This window comes from Hyperolius riggenbachi, chromosome 1 (assembly GCF_040937935.1).
Source record: "Hyperolius riggenbachi isolate aHypRig1 chromosome 1, aHypRig1.pri, whole genome shotgun sequence".
NCBI lineage: Eukaryota > Metazoa > Chordata > Amphibia > Anura > Hyperoliidae > Hyperolius > Hyperolius riggenbachi.
In genome coordinates this window covers 66225223-66244997 of record NC_090646.1, presented here as the reverse complement: position 1 = coordinate 66244997, position 19775 = coordinate 66225223, and positions in this window count along the sequence as shown.

Genomic DNA, 19775 nt, shown 5'->3' with positions numbered 1-19775 from the left:
TGCATTTGTTTTCTGGTGAAATGTGGCCCACTGAGTTTGTTTTCTGGTGAAATGTGGCCCACTGCATTTGTTTTCTGGTGAAATGTGGCCCACTGTTTGTTTTCTAGTAAAATGCTGCCCGCTGTTTGTTTTCTGGGGAAATGCTGCCCACTGCGTTTATTTTCTGGTGCAATGTGGCCCACATTACATTATTTTCTGCTGAAATGTTGCACACATTGCGTTTATTTTCTGGTGTCTGGGGTAACTTGCTGCATTTATTATTAAGGGCTCATTCACACTACAGAACTTATGCACAAATGCGATTTCATACATGCGCTGCCAACGCACAGTGATCGCACTGAATGCACGTTGTGGTGCGCTAGACATGGACGTCGGCAGCTGTACCCATCGGGGAAACGTATGCGTTGTGCGTTAAAATGTTTCCAGATGCGTTACAACATAACGCATGGGAACGCACACCTGTAGTGTGAATGGTAACATGGAAGTCTATTGACTTTCATGTTACCATATGAATCTTACATTATGTGCGTTGCGTCAAAACTGACAGTGCAGCAAATAGTGTGAATGAGCCCTTAATGGTCATATTTGCTGCTTTGGGGTTACGGCGGGTATAAATAGCATCATACAGTTTCTGCACACACCCCCCCCCCCCCCCCCCCCCCAGTGGCACTCGGAGATAAAAAAGTCGATGTTAGGTTAGTTTGGGCACTCGGCCTCTGAAAGGTTAGCCATCACTGCCCTAGGCCGATCCCAGATCGTTGATTGGTGATCCAGGTGTGCACAAGAGTCAGTCTGATTAGGACTTCTTGAAGCTGCGATTTACATCTCTGTGAAGCAAGCACAAGAGAACAGGAGAAGCTCAGAGCTGATCTATAAGATTTAAGAGCGGGCTACGGAGGCCAGAGACGAGAAGTGCAAAGCTTATCAAGAGGAGATAAGAACTGTGCGGAGTGAGTTTGGAGGTCCCGGCGGCAGGATCGATGTGTGCGACCTGTGATCTTACACACAGGTGAAGTCAGTCCAGGAGCTTAAAGAGAACCTGTACTGAGTAAAAATATTTAAAATAAACACATGAGGTAACTTCAAATGAACATTGCATAGTTACCTTGCCATCAGTTCCTCTCAGAAGCTCACCATTTTCTTCTGACAATAATCCCTTCCAGTTCTGACAATATTTTGTCACATCTGAAACATATCAGTTGCTGTCAGTAAAATATCAGTTGCTGTCAGTTATAGCTGAGAGGAAAACTGATGTACCAGGTAATGTCCATGTTTCCTTATGGCTCAAGTGGGCGATGTTACAGTTTAACTGTGTGCTGACCAGAAAGCTGTTATGGGTAATGGCCATTTTTAAAATGGAGGACGGAAAATTCCCTTGATCACAGTGAACAAACAGGACGTGGGACAGGAGAAAGACACTGAGAAGTAGACTACATGGAAGGTAAGTATGACTTGTGTATGCTTTTTTTGATTTTTAATTTTCAGTTCAGGTTTTCTTTAAGTGCATCGGATGCCTGTGAGAAAACTGCGCCAAGATGGCTGGGAGAAGACTCAGAGTCAGAGCTCGTCTCTGGTACAGAGGCCAATGCCACGCAAGAGGTTTTATAAGGCGAGTATGGTGTTATACATGTTTGTCTGTAAACATGCATGTTTCCTTTCACTTGACAGCGCCGCGTCCCCCCGCAGCAGCTAGATAAGAGTTTTCAAAGTAGCTGAGGGATGAGTTCACAGTGGTGTAGCGGATAGCACTCTCACCTTTCAACACTAGGGTTCCTGGTTCAAATCTGAGCCAGGACTCTACCTAAATAGAGTTTGCTAGAGATGGCAAACACTGTTTACCAGTGAGCAGTGTTCTGTGAACATTTTGCTGTTCACATTCATGGTTAACATTTGGCTTGTTCGATTCGCCCCCTATACATCATTGAGCTAAACTTTGACCCCTTACCTCACAGTCAGCAGACACATGGCAGCCAATCAGCTAACACCCCCTCCTGGACCCCCACCCCCCTATCAAAAAGCAGATGCATTGCCCATATTAGATTCAATCTCTGCTGGCTGCTGACTTAGTGAGAGCAGGGTCAGACTTGCTGCAGATAGGTAGGGAAAGCATTAGCTAGGCCTGTGTTCTTGTTCCTCACTTGCTGTGAAAGCATCCTAAACAGCCCTTTTGAGGGCTAGCACATCGGCCTCCTCAGTTTTTTGGGTTTTTTTTGCGATTGACACTCCACAGCTGTGCATAATGTGATTCCTGCCCTTTAGGGCTTAAAACCCGAGTTTGCGTCAATTCCATAATTTTTGGTGAGACTTTTGGCATGGACCCCCCAATGGCATGCCACAGTCTAGGTGTTAGACCCCTTGAAACAACTTTTTCATCACTTTTGTGGCCAGAAACAAAAGTAATCTTTGTAGTTTTTTTAGGTTTTTTTAGTCTATGTAGATTTTAAAATTTGCCTGCCCATTAAAATCTATAGCGGTTCGCCAGATTCGCCTGTGCGCAAACATTTTGCAAGTTCGCATTCACCGTAACGAACGCAAAATTCTATGTTCATGAGAGCTCTCTAGAGTTTGCATGAGTTTCCTCTGGGTATTCTGGTTTCTTCACCAGCATACAGACAAGTTTCTGTTTCCCTGCTGCCTATCACTGTATCACTTTGTCCAGCTGACTATGTACTTTGTAACGTGCTGCAGTCAGGGCAATATAAGCACACAGTAGTAAAAACAACAAACTCAGCATATTCTCTTTTGCATGTGAACAGCTCAGGGAATACCACTTAGTTATCTACATGGTTAGAAACCTTTGCACCTCATATTCAACACCTGGATTCATCTTGTGGCTAGTGATCGATGCTAACAATTTTGAGTTTATGCAAATGTATGCAGCTTGGAATTATAGCAGTAAAATTGAAGCAGTATAAGCTGCATACATCCGGCCAAATACCGATGCAGGCTAGTAGCCCAGTGCATCTAGTAGCTGTTGCATCTGCTGCTTCTGCGTCTGCTGCTGCTACTGCTACCTGGAGAGAGTACTGGTTAAGGGCTCTGCCCTTGACCTGGAAGACCAGCGTTTGAATCCTGGATAGGGTTAGTGCCTATTCAGTAAAAAGTCCTTGGGCAAGACTTCCTAACACTGCAGGGTGGCCTCTTCAGTGCATCCCAGTGGCTGCAGCTCTTGAGCACTTTGAGTCCAACAGGAGAAAAGCGCTATACAAATGCTAGGATTATTACATAGGCATTAACAGCTGAAGGCAATTGTAGATGATCAGCTACAACTAGTGGCCATTGGGGCGCCAAGGTTAAGAGGTTTGGTTTCAGCATTTAGAGGGGGGAAAGAGCTAAGACTAGGCATTAGGTGGTGGCACTAGGAGGGGGAATTAGGTTTAGGCATTGGGTGGGGAGGGTTAATTTTAGGCACTTAGAGGGGGTAATGTAAATTACGAATAATTTACTACTAGCGGCACTACCCGACACTCAATTCAAAGGGGTTGATTCACTAAACTGTGCTATGACAAATAGCCCACCTTATCAGAGATAGCACGCCTTATCAAAGATAACACACCTTATCAAAGTTAACACGCCTTATGAGAGTAATATAGCGAGCACCAGGGATGCTCGGATGTGCCTCATCCACGAATTCGGAAATCCGCGTGGTTGCAAAAAAAAATCCGCATTCGGCCCCGCCGCATGCGGATTTTCGTCCGCGTCCACGCAACCACGCGGATTTTTTCCCGTGAATGGCGTAATCACGCGCGGATTCACGCCCGGAGGCGGATTTTCTTTTAACGTTAATAACAAAGCCCCCATACATGCTACAGTCCCCCAAATAGCATGGATTATCGAGGTGATAAGGGGCAACATAACTTCAACATAAAAAATTCCCCCAAAAAATTTTTTTCTAGAGAAAATGGATTTTAAAGTGAAATCAACACTTTAAATGGGGCTATTAATTGGTAATAAGTGGTTTTAAAAAGGGATATACGCGTTAAGCAGTCAAAGAGGTGAAGGCGAGTTCCAATGACATCGCAGCAGAGTTGTCAGTGGACACGGGCAGTGTGAACGCAGAGTGCAGTGGTGGTAGCGACTGAGTCAGGAGAAGGACTATGCGGGCGGTCAGTTCAGCAGCACAGAAGGACCACGGCAACATACTGGGGGTAGTAGTAGCAGCACAGCGTCATAGTGCTGGCCAAAAAATTAAATGCACCCGGTGACCCGGGCAGTGTGAACGCAGAGTGTAGTAGCGACTGAGTCAGGAGGACAAAGCGGGCGGTCAGTTCAGCAGCAGCAGCAGCACAGTAGTAGTAGCACAGCGTCATAGTGCTGGCCAAAAAATTAAATGCACCCGGCGACCCGGGCAGTGTGAACGCAGAGTGTAGTAGCGACTGAGTCAGGAGGACAAAGCGGGCGGTCAGTTCAGCAGCAGCAGCACAGTAGTAGTAGCACAGCGTCATAGTGCTGGCCAAAAAATTAAATGCACCCGGTGACCCGGGCAGTGTGAACGCAGAGTGTAGTAGCGACTGAGTCAGGAGGACAAAGCGGGCGGTCAGTTCAGCAGCAGCAGCAGCACAGTAGTAGTAGCACAGCGTCATAGTGCTGGCCAAAAAATTAAATGCACCCGGCGACCCGGGCAGTGTGAACGCAGAGTGTAGTAGCGACTGAGTCAGGAGGACAAAGCGGGCGGTCAGTTCAGCAGCAGCAGCACAGTAGTAGTAGCACAGCGTCATAGTGCTGGCCAAAAAATTAAATGCACCCGGCGACCCGGGCAGTGTGAACGCAGAGTGTAGTAGTGACTGAGTCAGGAGGACAAAGCGGGCGGTCAGTTCAGCAGCAGCAGCACAGTAGTAGTAGCACAGCGTCATAGTGCTGGCCAAAAAATTAAATGCACCCGGTGACCCGGGCAGTGTGAACGCAGAGTGTAGTAGCGACTGAGTCAGGAGGACAAAGCGGGCGGTCAGTTCAGCAGCAGCAGCAGCAGCACAGTAGTAGTAGCACAGCGTCATAGTGCTGGCCAAAAAATTAAATGCACCCGGCGACCCGGGCAGTGTGAACGCAGAGTGTAGTAGCGACTGAGTCAGGAGGACAAAGCGGGCGGTCAGTTCAGCAGCAGCAGCACAGTAGTAGTAGCACAGCGTCATAGTGCTGGCCAAAAAATTAAATGTACCCGGTGACCCGGGCAGTGTGAACGCAGAGTGTAGTAGCGACTGAGTCAGGAGGACAAAGCGGGCGGTCAGTTCAGCAGCTCAGAAGGAGGACCATGGCAACTTACTGGTAGTAGTACCATAACACCAAAAAATTTACCAAGGTAGGCACTAGGCAGGTAGTAAATGTCTTTATAAAGGCAGGCATAGTTAACAACAGCACATGCAGCAGCCACTTCATGTCCCCCTGTGTCCGACAATAGGGGCCAGAAACTCACCTTCCACCCAAGCCTGGTTGATTTTCAGGAAGGTGAGATTGTCCACAGAGGCGTGGGAGAGCCGAGAGCGCTTCTCTGTGACCACGCCACCGGCCGCACTAAAGCATCTCTCTGAGAGGACACTGGAAGGAGGGCAGGATAGGAGTTCCAGGGCGTACTGGGAAAGCTCGCTCCAGATGTCCAGTCTCTTGACCCAGTACTCCAAGGGGTCCACGGGGCTGTCGGTGTCATTGAGCCCGCTGGATGACCCCATATAGTCAGACACCATGGTGGTCAGTCGTTGCTTGTGCTGGTTGGTGGTGGATGCTGTGGCGGGCACCTCTGTTCTGGGCTGCTGCACTGCATACAGGCTCTTGCTTAGGCTCTTCAGGTCTCCGGGGCGCCAGTTGCTGCTGCTGCTGCTGGTGGTTGTTGTTGTGCTGCTAGTGGCAATGGCAGGCACCTCTTGCTGGCTTGGCAGAGCAGTTACAGTGGGGGTGGAAGGCTGGGGGAATGCTTCCAGTAGTCTGCGCACAAGGGCCTCCTTCAACTCCCTTGTGCGTTGCTCGGTGGTGGATGGCGTCATTAAGTCTCCCAGCTTCCCCTTTAGATGGGGATCAAGCATCAAGGTAATCCAGATGTCCTCCCTTGAACGCATCTGGATCACCCGGGGGTCCCTGCGAAGGCAGCGCAACATGTGCACAGCCATGGGAAACAAGTGGGCCCTGCCAGCAAGATCTCCCTCGTCCTCGCCATTGTCCCATAACGCATGCCTGTCCTCTTCCTGTGCCATGTCGTTGTCCTCCTCAAACCGCCATCCACGTACAACGCCTGCTGCACTCTGCTCCTCCTCCTCCTCCTCATTCAGGTTAGGGACCTCCAACTCTTCCACTACCTGCTGTGAGCCCTCCTCTGAGCTGGACTGTGCTGCCATCTGCTCCTGTTCTTCCAACTGCCTCAGGGCTTCATCCCCACGCTCAATTAAATTGTCCATTGCCTGCTCCAGTAGACAAACCAAGGGCACCCACTGGCACACAGAGGCCCGCTCCTCACTGACCATCTTGGTTGCCTCCAGGAAGGGACTCAGCACCAGGCATACTTGCTGCATCAGTGTCCACTGAGTGGCAGTAATCATGGGGACTTGCTGGTTGCTGGGGACACTTGGGTCTAGCATGTAGGCCCTAAGAGCCAGCCTGTGCTGACACAGCCGCTCCAACATGGCCAGAGTCGAATTCCAGCGAACTGGCATGTCGATGATCATCCGGTGTTGTGGCCTTCCATACTGCTGCTGTAAGGTGGACAAGAGTGCAGAGGCAGTGGCTGACAGGCGGAAAAAGCGTACCACCGCCCGGGCATCCTGCAGCAGCTCGCTCATCCCCTGGTAGGTGCGCAAGAAGCGCTGCACCACAAGATTGAGCACGTGGGCCAAGCAGGGGATGTGCTGGAGGTTTTCCTGCTGCACTGCTGCCACCAGGTTGGCCCCGTTATCGGCTGCCACATACCCCACTTCCAGGCCTCTGGGGGTCAGCCACCTCCGCTCCTGCTTCCTGAGGGCGGCCAGGACGTTGGTGGCCGTAAGCCTCTCCTTCCCCAGGGTCACCAATTTTAAAAGGGCTTGGCAGTGCCGAGGCTTGGCGCTGCTGCTGCCGAGGCGGGCTTGCTTTCCGGGTGCTGAGGGAGTGTCGTGACAGGACCCTTCTGCATCCCCCCTGATCCCGCGTGGTGGCACCACTAGCTGGGCTGATGCGCTCTTGTCCTCCCTCCCTTCCATCAGTGTCACCCAGTGGGCCGTAAAGGACAGGTAGCGACCTGTCCCAAATCTGCTACTCCACGAGTCCATGGTCACGTGGACCCGCTTGCCCACAGAGTAGTCCAGGGAACGGGCCACGTTTTCCACCGCAAACTTGTGGAGTGCTGGGATCGCGCTCCTGCTGAAATAGTGGCGACTGGGGACTTGCCACTCGGGGATGCCAAATTGGAGCAGCGTCCGCATGGCGCTCCCCTCCTGCACCAGGGAGTAGGGAAGCAGCTGTGATGCCATGGCCCGGGCCAGCAAGCCATTTAGTTTGCGGATCCGCCTGTGGCTTGGAGGCAGAGGCTTGGTCAGACCCTGAAAGGTGTCGCTCAGCAGGGTCTGACGACGCTGGGATGCAGGGGAGACAGAGGAGAGACGAACACTGGCTGCCAGCCTCAATGTCTGTGTCCTGAGCAGCCGAGGTGGAAGAGCGCTTGCGTGCTGCTACTACTGCTGCTGCTGTGGGGGATTCACGGCCCTGAGGGAGGGAGGATGCTGCTGCGCTGGTGGGCCTTCTGCTCTCAGGAACCCCTGCCAGCAGTTCCTGCTTCCTCTTAAAGTCCGCATACTCGCGGCAGTGGCGGCTTCTCAGGTGGCCCTGGAGGGATGAGGTACCCATCTTGCTCAGACTTTTCCCACGGCTCAATCTTTTGCTGCATAACCTGCACACCGCATACCTTTTGTCATCAGTACATTCCTCAAAGCAATCCCACACTGGTGACTTTAATTTACTGCGGCCCCCACTAGCAGAGGGTGCAGCGGAGCAATGTGTGGTAGTAGTTGCCGGGGGTTGCATGGTGGTGGTGCCGGCTGAAGCAGTGTCCTGTCTACTTCCTCCACGCCCACTGCTGCCGATGCCCCTGCCCCTGCCTGACATATGGCGATATCCTTGCCTAGGCCGAGGTGACTCGTCATCCTGCTCTGACCATTCTTCCACGGACTCAGCAGGCTGCACATAGTTAGGGTCCACAACGTCATCATCAGCAGCATCATCATAATCCAGCTCTTCCTCTGACTCCCCCGCCTCCTCTTCTGTCCCTACATCCCCAGACACAGACCCCTCTTCTTCATCACCAGAACTCAACAACGCTTGTGATTGTGGCCCGATCTCAATCTCTGCCACATCAGTCCCCAGTAAGTCCTGTGCTTCTTGCATCAGCAGGTTCCCAGATGCCGGACTGAGGGACAGAACGCTGTCATCCTGGGAGGGCTGCTGACCAGTGGGTGCTGGGGTGGATGTCACAACAAGCGTGGGATGTTGGCTGCTGCTGCTACTGCTTGGAGTGGTGCTCACAGTAGAGGTCTGGGAGGAAGTCATGATGTCCATGAGTACGTCAGGTTCCATTTGCTCAACCACCACACGGGGACCAGAAACTTTAAAATATTTGGACAATGGCGTCCGCTGACTCGGCCCAGGCTTTGCTGCCCCCTTTTCTGCTGCATCACGACCACGTACAGCTGGGCGTCCTCTCCCTGGACGTGGAGCAGTCCCAGAAGTGGCTGAGGCAATTGAACTCCCTTTCCTCTCACCCCGCGAAACCCTGCCAGACATGTTGCTAGTAATGAATCACTGGATGCAGTGGGCACAGTACAAGGTCACTGAAGGATGCAGTGGGCACAGCACAAGGTCACTGAAGGATGCAGTGGCCACAGTACAAGGTCACTGAAGGATGCAGTGGGCACAGCAGTGGGCACTGGATATACAACTAGGTCACTGAAGGATGCAGTGGCCACAGTACAAGGTCACTGAAGGATGCAGTGGGCACAGCAGTGGGCACTGGATATACAACTAGGTCACTGAAGGATGCAGTGGGCACAGTACAAGGTCACTGAAGGATGCAGTGGGCACAGTACAAGGTCACTGAAGGATGCAGTGGCCACAGTACAAGGTCACTGAAGAATGCAGTGGGCACAGCAGTGGGCACTGGATATACAACTAGGTCACTGAAGGATGCAGTGGGCACAGTACAAGGTCACTGAAGGATGCAGTGGGCACAGCAGTGGGCACTGGATATACAACTAGGTCACTGAAGGATGCAGTGGCCACAGTACAAGGTCACTGAAGGATGCAGTGGGCACAGCAGTGGGCACTGGATATACAACTAGGTCACTGAAGGATGCAGTGGGCACACAAGGATGTCACACTGTGTAATGAGATGCTCATATGCCAGCGAGCGAGCGAGCAGTGGGCACTGGGCACGGCACAAGGTCACTGACAGAATGAATAAACAGCGCTGGCAGAGAGTGGCGGCGCTGGCGGTGTGACTGGCTGCCTGCAAATAGTACAAGTGTATAACTGTCACTGGAATATACAAGTGAACACTGCAGCTGCACTAACCTGCCTGCCTGCACTCTACACACAGATAATCCCCACTCCCACTACACTGCAGCACTGAACCTGCCTGCACAGCACTACACAAAGTTAAATAATCACTAGACTCCCACACTCCCACTACACTACACTGACTACAACTAACTACAGAAATCACTCACTGACTAGCTAACTGTGTACAGTATAAGAGCAGTGTTAGCAAAAAAAACGCTTTGTTTTTAACACAATAAATGCACTTGCTCAAACAACAATGGCCTGGAGATAATCCTCTCAGCACCACAGTCTAGTAGCAAGGACAGAGCTTTTCCATCATGGCCGCCGCTTTATATTCAGGAGGGGAGGGCATAGCTCCCCTCCTGTGATTGGTTGCTAGGGCCTGGCTGGGGCACTCTGATTGGCCTGCAATGTGTCACTTCCGCATAGTTTGACGCATTTCCGCAAACCACGACTTCAGCCCCGGGTTTCACGAGCGTGAATGCGGATTTCTGTCCGCATTCACGCGAAGCCGAAGTAGATTTTCGTGGTTGAAAATCTATTCACGGATTTTCGTGTCCGAGGCGGAATGCGTCAAAATGGTCGTGAATCCACGCGTAAGCGTGATCACGACCTGGCGGTGAGCACCACTGGCGAGCACAACGAACCTGCAGGGGCTCAGGGCAGGACGAGTGCCATTGCCACTTAGCAGGCATAAGTTCGTAGCTCTTGCTATGCTATTCTGATAAGGTGTGTAAACTTTGGTAAGGCGTGTTATCTTTGATAAGGCATGCTATTTCTAATAAGGCATGCTATTTCTCATAGCAGGGTTTAGTAAATCAACCCCAAACAGTGGCGCCCTAATACATGCTGTATTTCAGTGCTGTTGAACTGGCGGCCCACGGGTAGGATGTGGCCTCGCTTGCCTGGACTATTTTTTGGGTCAGTCCCCCTCCTTTGGCAAGCCCACCTCTGGTTTGCACTTGGCTCCAACCCCCAAAACTAGGACATTGATGCTCTGCCCCCTTCAGCCCAAAATCCGGTGCTAGACACAACCCCTACTGATGAAGTTGCACAGCACAGCTCTAATTGATATAAGGTAAAAGCCTGCACTGCCATTATAATTCGTGGACTGCAGTCAAGTCATCTATGCTTAAGAAACTACAGTCTAAACTGAATGGTAAGAAATTAAGTTCAGAATTCAAAGTGCACCACATACAGAATAAAAAATGGACTCATGATTTATCACGTTATTACTGTTTGTAGAATAGCCCTTTAGCATTTTTTTATTTGAACTTGAAATACTTTGTTGCCTAAAAAGTAATTATATCATTTTAAAATACTTCATCGATTTTTTTTTTAAATACAGAATTAAAATTCAAGAAAAAAATATTCTATATAGTTTTTCTTTTTTTTTTTTATTCTTTTTTTTTATGTAAATTGAATTAAAAATACTATTAATAATACTTACGAAATATTTGGATTTGTATATTGTAAATAAAAATAATCTATTTTTACACAGAAGTAAGAAGAAAATAGGAAAAATTGCAATTTAATAATGAAAGGAAAGGCTGTGTATCCGTTTTTAAGGAATACCTGAATGGAAATAAACACTGGATGCTATATGTTTGTGTGGAGAGGTGTGCAGACTTATCGCACCTCCCATGTTCCAGAGGCCCCTTCCCTTTCTTCTAAAAGTCTTCATTTGGGTCTCATAGGCCAATGTGGGCAGCACCCTGGACCAGATGGGAAATGTACAGATTTTTTTATGAATCAAGTTATAAAGAGATTTTGAAGCAAACAAAAATTGCTATTTTTACCTTCTAGTTCGCTTCAGTAGACTCATTAGACGTAAACCGCCGCATCCTCGCCACAAAACGAGAGCTATAGACCCCCCAAATCCCCGGGGCAAACATGCACGACCATCTTGGTTGTGGATTGTGCTTCCCTGAGAGGCAGAGCTTTCTGCTGTAGCTCTGCCCCTCCTGACGTCAATCGCCAGTGGATCTCCGCCTCTCCCCCACCCCTCTCTGTGAAGGAAGAGTGAGAGGGGCGGGGAGAGGTGGCGATCCGCGGTGATTGACATCAGTAGATGTCAGCTCTGCCTGTTCAGTAATCCAGCACCTATTCAGCAGGAGACCTTAGGCAAGTCTCCCTAACACTGCTACTGCCTATAGAGCGCGTCCTAGTGGCTGCAGCTCTGGCGCTTTGAGTCCGCCAGGAGAAAAGTGCTATATAAGTGGGTTTTTTTGTTGTTGTTTTTTTTAGAGGCAGAGCTGCAGCTGAAAGTTCGGACTCTTTCAGGAAGCGCCGGCCAGATTGCCCCCCGGGGATTTGGGGGTCTAAAGCCCTCATTTTACAGCGGGGATGCGCTGGTTTACATCTAATGAGAGTACTGAAGTGAACTAGGAGGTAAAAATAGCAATTTTTGCTCGCTTTAGTCTCTCTTTAAGCAGAACCCGAGGCGGCGTTCTAACAACGAAATCCCCATACAGAGGCTGGGTCTTCCTATAGAGCCCAGCCTCTGTTGCTAGTCAGATTCCCCCTAAGCCCCCCCTGCTCTCAGCGAGACCCCATTAATCACAGCCGCGCTATGCGGCTGTGTTTACCTCTCTACTGTCAGTCTCCACTCTCCCCCGCCTCCTGCATCGCTCCAGTCCCCGCCCGTGTCCCTTCCCTCCAATCAGCGGCGAGGGAAGGGACGTGGGCGGGGACCGAAGCGATGCAGGAGGCGGGGGGGTTGGCAAGACTGGCATTAGAGAGGAAAACACAGCCCGCTGTGACACGCTGCGTGTCGACAGCGCGGCTGTGATTAATGGGGTCTCGCAGAGCGCAGCGGGGGCTTAGGGGGAATCTGACTAGCAACAGAGGCTGGGCTCTATAGGCAGACCCAGTCTCTGTATAGGGATTACGTTCTCAGAACCCCACCTTGGGTTCTCTTTAAGGTCAAGGATTCTTATCTACCTTTTTAACGTCAAAGGCCAACTTATCCCTTTTAGATCAAATAGTTCAGAAGATGCATCTTGGACTCAACATGGCCTAGTGGATAGCACTCTCACCTTGCAACGCTAAGGTCCCAAGTTCAAATCTCACCCAGGACAGTATCTGCATGCAATTTGTATGTTCTTGTGTCTGCATGCATTGGTTTGCTCCGCGTACTCTGCTTTCCTTCCACAGCACAACATTTTCAGAAAGGTTTAGGGCTCTTTCCCAGTGCGACGTTAAAGTCGCACGTTACAACTAGTGTTGGGCGAACAGTGTTCGCCACTGTTCGGGTTCTGCAGAACATCACCCTGTTCGGGTGATGTTCGAGTTCGGCCGAACACCTGATGGTGTTCGGCCTTTTAAGTTCGGGTTTGCCCCGAACTACTAATTGGCCGCCGAACAGGGCCCCTGTTCGGTCGAAAAGGGCCCTGTTCGGCCGAATACTGCCCCCCTATGGGGTCGCAGGCATAAGGGGGGAGCATGCCCCGATCGCGGGGGGGTCGGAAATTCCCCCCACCCCCTCCGCTAGCGCTCCCCCCTCTGCCCGCTTCCCCATACAAAAGTTTCAGGAAGTACCGGTCCGGTGGTAGTGGGTGGCTGGCAGTGGGCGGCACTGTGAAGTGAGTGACTGAGGAGGAGGAGTTCGGAGAGTGACGCGTTGAGGGAGGCCGGGCAGCGGGCGGTTCAGCAGTAGTACCGTACTACTGCTGAACCGCCCGCTGCCCGGTCTCCCTCAACGCGTCACTCTCCGGACTCCTCCTCCTCAGTCACTCACTTCACAGTGCCGCCCACTGCCAGCCACCCACTACCACCGGACCGGTACTTCCTGAAACTTTTGTATGGGGAAGCGGGCAGAGGGGGGAGCGCTAGCGGAGGGGGTGGGGGGAATTTCCGACCCCCCCCCCCCGCGATCGGGGCATGCTCCCCCCTTATGCCTGCGACCCCATAGGGCCCCCAAAAGCGGGATGTTCAGGGAGTTCGGGGTTCGGCCCGAACATGCCGAACATTGCGGCCATGTTCGGCGAACTTTCCCGAACCCGAACATCCAGGTGTTCGCCCAACACTAGTTACAACATGTAACGCACAATAACTTACAGCAATGAAAAATCAATGGGCTGTTCACAGTGCAGATGTTGCTTTGGTGTCTAACGTTGCACATTAAATGAAAGTGCTGCATGCTATACGTTATACACGTTTTTAGCTGCGTTAGACTGTTTGCACATTCTCAGTAATGTTTTCTTTTCTTTCTTTTTAACGCATGTGCCGTTTTCGTTCTATCTCACTGTGCGACGAAAACGACGCACCAAATGCAGGGCTAAATAACGTCCAAGTTATAGTTTTTCAATGTGTTGCATTAGGGGCATGTTATGCGACCTTAACGTCGCATCAAACGCAACATTGTGTAAGAGCCCTAAATGATTCACCCCGAATAGTTGGCCTTTGACTGCAATAGGAATATAAGACAAAGACTGACAATGGTAGAGATTAGAACGTGACCTTCAGTAACTATACCCACTATGTAAAAGTGCTGTGGAAAATGTCAGCACTAAATACGCCATCATTATAATATCTACAAAGGAGTATTTAGAAGAAAGATAAAACACTGTATTGGAAGACTGTCAAGTTGCTTGTAAAATAAAGATAGGAATAAAACAGATTTAAAAAATTGTGTTGTGAAGCATTTCTTAGTCTTTTTGGTGGTGATGATATTGGTCTTGTTCAGCACAAGATCCAGAAAAATGCACAAAGCACCACCAATTCCACAGAGAAATTCATTATAAGCTTAAAACATAGTTTTATAACTCTAACTACACTGGTTCTTTTTATTATCAGTATTTTTTCCTTCGTATTAACATTTGAAAACATCTATATATATAATAGAGTAAGTGCCTCAACCTTCAAACAAGAAGAAGTAGCGCCCTGCCCCCAGGGCCGGTCCAGGCAAGAAGAAGGGGCTGGTCCAAGCAAGAAAAAGAAGTAGTGTCATATCAAACCAAGGGCAAAGAGGGATAATTTGCATATTCAGTAGTAGTGCATTGTGGGTAACCACAAATGTTCACTTATAGCGGAATTATTGCAGATTTGCTTCTGTTTTAAGAAGGAAAATTACACCAAGCTTTGCTTTTTTTAGTAGGAGGGATTTTTTGTCTCTTTTATCCCCCTTTACATTCTTAGTAGTTTGGGTCACCCTGAGCTGCTTGGTCACTCTGTTGTACTGGTCCAAGCCCTATCTCATACAGCCATATCAATCTCTGTTATGGCTATCATTCATGAAAGTGCTGTTGGTATGGAGAATCAGTGCAGGAAAACACTACTGATGGTGTTTTTGACTTCTGGCTGCTGCTTCATAAAAAAGTATCCAGGTGCGATAACAGTGCAGAGATTCCCCCAACTAGGCAGGTGGTAGGCTTGCGGAGACAAGGAAGCTGCTGAGTTGATACATTTCTCAGTGTTCTGCTCTACTGCAGATGCCTGGGAGGTCTCTGTGTCTCCATTCACTTAACATTGTTATCGCCACATCAGAGGGAGCGGTACTTCCTGACCTCACACCGCTTGCGGTGATCTTTATGAATTAACATTTTGCTACATTTTTTACAACAATCACCGCACAAGGCGGTGATTTATCGCTCTGCTCGGTAATGTCAGCTTTTGATGCGGAAGGAGCCTTTATGAATGCAGATTTTGCTACGTGTGCAGGAAAGTCAGCTGTTTTAAGCATTTCCGCATGCGGAAATGCTTTATGAATGATAGCCTATGTAGTGATGAGAACCAAAGGTCTCAAATAGGCTGTCACATGTGGGTTTGATATGACTGTGTTAAACTTAAAGCTATAGGCTTGCTTGGCTTACTAAGGGTGAAAAGGAATAATTTGCATATTTAGTAGTGGTGCATTGTGGGTAATCACAAATGTTCACTTATAGTTGAGTAATTGCATATTTCTTTCTGTTTTAGGAAGGCAAATTACACCAAGCTTTGCTTTTTTTAGTAGGAGGCCTTTTTGGTCCCTTTTATTCCCCTTTACATTACGAGTAGTTTGGGTCACCCTGAGCTGCTTGGTTACTCTGTTGTACTGGTCCAAGCCCTATCTCATACATCTGTATCAATCCCTGCCATGTACTGATGAGGAACAAAAGTCTGAAACAGGCTGTCACACGTGTGTTTGATATGACTGTGTAAAATGTAAAGCTATATGCTTGCTATACACCAGCAGCTCTGGATGCTTGCTTGGCTTACCAAGGGGGAAAAGGAATTATTTGCATATTTAGTAGCAGTGCATTGTGGGTAACCACAAATGTTCACTTATAGCTGAATTATTGCATATTTCCTTCTGTTTTAGGAAGGCAAATTATACCAAGCTTTGCTTTTTTTAGTAGGAGGTCTTTTTGGTCCCTTTCATCCCCCTATACATTACGAGTGGTTTGGGTCACCCTTAGCTGCTTGGTTACTCTGTTGTACTGGTCCAAGCCCTATCTCATACAGCCGTATCAATCTCTGCCATGTACTGATGAGAACCAAAAGTCTGAAACTCTACATGTGGGTTTGATATGACTGTGTAAAATTTAAAGCTATATGCTTGCGGCTCTGGATGCTTGCTTGGCTTACCAAGGGGGGAAAGGGGTAATTTTCATATTTAGTAGCAGTGCATTGTGGATAACCACAAATGTTTACTTATAGCTGAATTATTGCAGATTTCCTTCTGTTTTAAAAAGGCAAATTACACCAATACAGTGCGCGGCATTGCAGGAAGTGACGACAGTGGAACGCACGATGGAACACGGAAGAGGTGAGTCATCCCCGCTCGCTGCCTCTCAGGGAAGGACTGGGACCTTTTGGCCTGGGGGGAAAACACAAACTAGAGGCCCGTTTTCACGGCAGGCCCAGCCCAAATGACATCACACACGTGCCCCACGTGCTATATGCCGGTAGTCACATGGGAAATACAGCAAGGACACTCGAGGGACAACGTGACAGGTAAAGTATAAATGCACTGCCCCCCCGCACATAATACATTTTGAGTTCCAACGGTCGGGGTTTCTATCTCTTACACAAGTCCTGCAAGCAGCCCTTCTGGAATCTAGGACTGTCTGCAAGCAGCCCTTCTCAAGTCTAGGGACTGTCGAAAACTTTTCAACCTACACAATATCTTATGTAGCTGTGCACATGCAGTTAGAGACCAGACAGATTTTTTCCCACGGACCCTGCAGGCAAGCCTCTGCTCTGTATCATGCTGTGTATATTTACTAGCTTGCTCGCCCTGCAATTGCTCTGTAATTGGGTGTTTATTTCCCTCATTTAGCCTAGTGTTTCACATTGCTTTATACAAAAACCTGAATTCCCCAGGCACAGTGCCAGCCCTAAATCATTAAATGAGAGGCAGCCTGGGGGGAAATCTCCCCTCTTCCCCCCTGGCCAGTCCTCCCCTGCTGCAACTGGGCTTAAGCAGGAGGGGGAGTGCACATGGGGGACCAAGGTGAGGGAGGGGGTTCCTGCTGAGCTTAAGCTGGAGGTAGAGCACACATGGGGGACCCAGTTGAGGGGGGTCCAACCCCCCTCCCCACCGCTGTGCCCAATACCCCCTTCCTGCCCTCTACCCTCGTATGCGGCGTATACTACGCCGCGGGTCGGCTAGTAAAATATATTAACGCAGTAAGGACTGTATTGGACCCAGTAAGTCAAAGAGCTCAGAGAAGCTCTTTTGCATAGATAACAATTTAAAGGGGCACTATGGCGAAAAAATTGTAAAAATTAAAATATGTGCAAACATAAACAAATAAAAAGTACATTTTTTCCAGAGTAAAATGAGCCATAAATTACTTTTCTCCTATGTTGCTGTCACTTACTGTAGGTAGTAGAAATCTGACAGAAGTGACAGATTTTGGACTAGTCCATCTCTTTATAGGGGGTTCTCAGTGATTTATTTATTGTCAAAAGCACTTAGTGAATGGAAGTTGCTCTGTCTAACTGCCAAAAAAACTGTGTAGTGAGCAGGGAAGCTGGCCAGCATCATTGTTTAAATCCTTTATAGGGAACTAGCTGATTGCCCGGCGTTGCCCGGGTATGTATTTAGCTGGTGTCGACTCCACCCACTTTTTCTAACCCTAACACACAATTACTCAATGACCAAGTGTGTGAGCTTTGTAGTCTCTGGCATCATTAATTTGCATTGAAATGAAAAAAATCTGATGGGTTGTTTTTGGTTCCACTCCCTTTTCTGAATTTGAACCCCAGTCACCCAATGACCAACTGTACCAGGTTTGAGGCCTGTACCATTAACAGTGCAAGAATGGTAGCAATTAAATATTCCCTTGAAAAGCAATAGGTGAAGCTTAATACACTTTTGTAGGCTCCACCCACTTTTCTGAATATGAATCCCATTCACTGAGTGACCAACTGTGCAAAGTTTAAGAACATTACCATTAACAGTGTAATAATGGCTGCAGTTTACATTTTCCCAGTGAAATTTGTATTTGTCTCCACCCACTGGTTGCCCGGCGTTGCCCGGGTATGTATTTGACTTGTGTTGGTTCCGCCCACTTCTTCTAACCCTAACGCACAAACACTCAATGACCAAGTTTGTGAGCTTTGGTGTCTTTAGCATCAATAATTTGTATATTCCCATAGAAATTAAACAAATCAGATTGGCTGTTTGTGGCTCTGCCCCTCTCCAGCATTTGAACCCCAGTCACCCAATGACCAACTGTAGCAGGTTTGAGGCATCTGCTATTACCAGTATAAAAATGGCAGCAATTCAAATATTCCCCTTGAAAATCAACAGGTGAATTTTGATTATAGGCTCCACCCACTTCCCTGAATATTAATCTCAGTCACCCAGTGACCATCTGGGCAAAGTTTGGGAACCCTGCCATTAACAGTGTAAGAAGGCCCGCAGTCTACATTTTCCCAGCAAAATTTGGTTTTTGCTCCGCCTACTTTTTGTAACCTGGACATACAGTCACTCAATGACCAAGTTTGAGAGCTTTGGGGTCCTTGGCATCAATAATTTGTATTTTCCCAAGAAATGAAACTGTTTGTGGCTCTGTGCCCTTTTCTAAATTTGAACCCCATGACTAACTCTACCAGGTTTGAGGCGTGTGCCATTAACAGTGCAATGAATGGTAGCATTTTTAATATTTCCTTTGAAAATCAACAGGTGATTTTGATTGGCTTTTTTAGGCTCCACCCACTTTTCTGAATATTAATCCCAGTCACCCAGTAACCAGCTGTGCAAAGTTTGAGAACCCTGCCATTAACAGCAAAGAAGGGCTGCAGTTTACAATTTCCCAGAAAAATCTGTTTTTGACTCCACCCACTTTTTGTAACGTTGACACCCAGTCACTACTCAATGACCAATTGAGCTTTTGGGTTCCTGGCATCAAAATTGTGTGAATGGAAGCAGTTTATCCAAAAAAAGCAAATCTGATTGGCTGTTTGTGGCTCCACCTCTTTAGTGAATTTGAACCCCAGTCACTTGATGACCGACTGTAGCAGGTTTGAGGCCTCTGCATTTAACAGTGTAAGAATGACAGCAGTTTCAATATTCCCCTTGAAAATCAACAGGTGAATTTTGATTGGCTCTTGTAGGCTCCACCTACTTTTCCGAATATTAATCCTAGTCCCCCAGTGACCAACTGTGTCAAGTTTGAGAACCCTGCCATTAACAGTGTAAGAATAGCTGCAATTTATATTTTCCCATGTAAAAAGTTAGTTGTTTTTGGCTCTGCCCACTATTTCTAACCTTGACATACAGTCACTCAATGACCAAGTTTATGAGCTGTGGGGTCTTTGGCATCAATAAGTTGCATTTTACCATTGAAATTAAACAAATCTGATTGGCTGTTTTGGCCCACTCCCTTTTCAAAATTTAAACCCCAGTCTCCCAGTGACTGACTGTACCAGATTTGAGGCCTCTGCCATTAAGAGTGTATGAATAGGAGCAATGTAAATATTCCCTTTGAAAATCAAAAGGTTAATTTTGATTGGCTGCTGTAGGCTCCACCCACTTTCCTGAATATTAGTCCCAGTCACTCAGTGGCCAACTGTGTCAAGTTTGAGAACCCTGCCAATAACAGAATGGCTGAAATCAATCTAAAAAATCAGATTGGCTGTTTGTGGCTCCACCCTCTTTAGTGAATTCGGACCCCAGTCACCCAATAACTGACTGTATCAGGTTTGAGAACTCTGCCATTAACAGTGTAAGAATGGTAGCAATGTAAATGTTCCCCCTTGAAAATCAATAGGTAAATTTTGATTGGCTGTTTTAGGCTCCACTTGTGTCAAGTTTGGGAACTCTGCCATGTAAA